This window comes from Hordeum vulgare, chromosome 3H (genome assembly GCF_904849725.1).
Source record: "Hordeum vulgare subsp. vulgare chromosome 3H, MorexV3_pseudomolecules_assembly, whole genome shotgun sequence".
NCBI classification, from domain to species: Eukaryota; Viridiplantae; Streptophyta; class Magnoliopsida; order Poales; family Poaceae; genus Hordeum; species Hordeum vulgare.
In genome coordinates, this window is record NC_058520.1 from 99,827,787 (window position 1) to 99,831,752 (window position 3,966).

Consider the following 3,966-nt stretch of genomic DNA (forward strand, 5'->3'; position numbering starts at 1 on the left):
ATAAGACCATGAAGTTGAAAAGCATTTGAAATCCACTGTGCAAAGGTTCCAAGTTGGCATGGTATCATCAGTTCACCCACATAGCATGTGCGAGAAAGTTGAGAGGGTTACGGCAAAAACTGGATGCACTTCGTGTACAAAACGGACAATCTCTTTGGAAGTATGAGGGTTTCATACGGAAACTCATCTGTTACAAAGGGATTTCATTTTTTTGAACTTATTTGAACTCCATAGTTTTTCTGTGTTCAAAATGCACCATTCAAAGCCACATCATCAATTTACAACCCATTCTGACTTAATTTGTTATTTTTCATGCATTTTCTGATTATTTTGAGCTATAAGACCATGAAATTGAAAAGCATTTGAAATGAACTATGAAAAAGTTCCAAGTTGGCATGGTATCATCATTTCACCCACATAGCATGTGCGAGAAAGTTGAGAGGGTTACGGCCAAAACTGGATGCACTTCGTGTACAAAACGGACAATCTCTTTGGAAGTATCAGGGTTTCATACGGAAACTCGTCTGTTACAAAAGGATTTCATTTTTTTGAACTTATTTGAACTCCATAGTTTTTCTGTGTTGAAAATGCACCATTCCAAGCCACATCATGAATTTACAACCCTTTCTGACTTCATTTGTTATTTTTCACGCATTTACTAATTATTTTTAGCTATAAGACCATGAAATTGAAAAGCATTTGAGTGAACTCTGAAAAGGTTCCAAGTTGGCATGGTATCATCATTTCACCCACATAGCATGTGCGAGAAAGTTGAGAGGGTTACGGCAAAAACTGGATGCACTTCGTGTACAAAACGGACAATCTCTTTGGAAGTATCAGGGTTTCATATGGAAACTCGTCTGTTACAAAGGGATTTCATTTTTTTGAACTTATTTGAACTCCATAGTTTTTCTGTGTTCAAAATGCACCATTCAAAGCGACATCATCAATTTAAAACCCATTCTGACTTCATTTGTTATTTTGCATGCATTTACTGATTATTTTGAGCTATAAGACCATGAAGTTGAAAAGCATTTGAAATCAACTCTGCAAAGGTTCCAAGTTGGCATGGTATCATCAGTTCACCCACATAGCATGTGCGAGAAAGTTGAGAGGGTTACGGCAAAAACTGGATGCACTTCGTGTACAAAACGGACAATCTCTTTGGAAGTATCAGGGTTTCATACGGAAACTCATCTGTTACAAAGGGATTTCATTTTTTTGAACTTATTTGAACTCCATAGTTTTTCTGTGTTCAAAATGCACCATTCAAAGCCACATCATCAATTTACAACCCATTCTGACTTAATTTGTTATTTTTCATGCATTTTCTGATTATTTTGAGCTATAAGACCATGAAATTGAAAAGCATTTGAAATGAACTATGAAAAAGTTCCAAGTTGGCATGGTATCATCATTTCACCCACATAGCATGTGCGAGAAAGTTGAGAGGGTTACGGCCAAAACTGGATGCACTTCGTGTACAAAACGGACAATCTCTTTGGAAGTATCAGGGTTTCATACGGAAACTCGTCTGTTACAAAAGGATTTCATTTTTTTGAACTTATTTGAACTCCATAGTTTTTCTGTGTTCAAAATGCACCATTCAAAGCCACATCATCAATTTACAACCCATTCTGACTTAATTTGTTATTTTTCATGCATTTTCTGATTATTTTGAGCTATAAGACCATGAAATTGAAAAGCATTTGAAATGAACTATGAAAAAGTTCCAAGTTGGCATGGTATCATCATTTCACCCACATAGCATGTGCGAGAAAGTTGAGAGGGTTACGACAAACACTGGATGCACTTCGTGTACAAAACGGACAATCTCTTTGGAAGTATCAGGGTTTCATACGGAAACTCGTCTGTTACAAAAGGATTTCATTTTTTTGAACTTATTTGAACTCCATAGTTTTTCTGTGTTGAAAATGCACCATTCCAAGCCACATCATGAATTTACAACCCTTTCTGACTTCATTTGTTATTTTTCACGCATTTACTAATTATTTTGAGCGATAAGACCATGAAATTGAAAAGCATTTGAGTGAACTCTGAAAAGGTTCCAAGTTGGCATGGTATCATCATTTCACCCACATAGCATGTGCGAGAAAGTTGAGAGGGTTACGGCAAAAACTGGATGCACTTCGTGTACAAAACGGACAATCTCTTTGGAAGTATGAGGGTTTCATATGGAAACTCGTCTGTTATAAAGGGATTTCATTTTTTTGAACTTATTTGAACTCCATAGTTTTTCTGTGTTCAAAATGCACCATTCAAAGCGACATCATCAATTTAAAACCCATTCTGACTTCATTTGTTATTTTGCATGCATTTACTGATTATTTTGAGCTATAAGACCATGAAGTTGAAAAGCATTTGAAATCAACTCTGCAAAGGTTCCAAGTTGGCATGGTATCATCAGTTCACCCACATAGCATGTGCGAGAAAGTTGAGAGGGTTACGGCAAAAACTGGATGCACTTCGTGTACAAAACGGACAATCTCTTTGGAAGTATCAGGGTTTCATACGGAAACTCATCTGTTACAAAGGGATTTCATTTTTTTGAACTTATTTGAACTCCATAGTTTTTCTGTGTTCAAAATGCACCATTCAAAGCCACATCATCAATTTACAACCCATTCTGACTTAATTTGTTATTTTTCATGCATTTTCTGATTATTTTGAGCTATAAGACCATGAAATTGAAAAGCATTTGAAATGAACTATGAAAAAGTTCCAAGTTGGCATGGTATCATCATTTCACCCACATAGCATGTGCGAGAAAGTTGAGAGGGTTACGGCCAAAACTGGATGCACTTCGTGTACAAAACGGACAATCTCTTTGGAAGTATCAGGGTTTCATACGGAAACTCGTCTGTTACAAAAGGATTTCATTTTTTTGAACTTATTTGAACTCCATAGTTTTTCTGTGTTCAAAATGCACCATTCAAAGCCACATCATCAATTTACAACCCATTCTGACTTAATTTGTTATTTTTCATGCATTTTCTGATTATTTTGAGCTATAAGACCATGAAATTGAAAAGCATTTGAAATGAACTATGAAAAAGTTCCAAGTTGGCATGGTATCATCATTTCACCCACATAGCATGTGCGAGAAAGTTGAGAGGGTTACGACAAACACTGGATGCACTTCGTGTACAAAACGGACAATCTCTTTGGAAGTATCAGGGTTTCATACGGAAACTCGTCTGTTACAAAAGGATTTCATTTTTTTGAACTTATTTGAACTCCATAGTTTTTCTGTGTTGAAAATGCACCATTCCAAGCCACATCATGAATTTACAACCCTTTCTCACTTCATTTGTTATTTTTCACGCATTTACTAATTATTTTGAGCGATAAGACCATGAAATTGAAAAGCATTTGAGTGAACTCTGAAAAGGTTCCAAGTTGGCATGGTATCATCATTTCACCCACATAGCATGTGCGAGAAAGTTGAGAGGGTTACGGCAAAAACTGGATGCACTTCGTGTACAAAACGGACAATCTCTTTGGAAGTATCAGGGTTTCATATGGAAACTCGTCTGTTATAAAGGGATTTCATTTTTTTGAACTTATTTGAACTCCATAGTTTTTCTGTGTTCAAAATGCACCATTCAAAGCGACATCATCAATTTAAAACCCATTCTGACTTCATTTGTTATTTTGCATGCATTTACTGATTATTTTGAGCTATAAGACCATGAAGTTGAAAAGCATTTGAAATCAACTCTGCAAAGGTTCCAAGTTGGCATGGTATCATCAGTTCACCCACATAGCATGTGCGAGAAAGTTGAGAGGCTTACGGCAAAAACTGGATGCACTTCGTGTACAAAACGGACAATCTCTTTGGAAGTATCAGGGTTTCATACGGAAACTCATCTGTTACAAAGGGATTTCATTTTTTTGAACTTATTTGAACTCCATAGTTTTTCTGTGTTCAAAATGCACCATTCA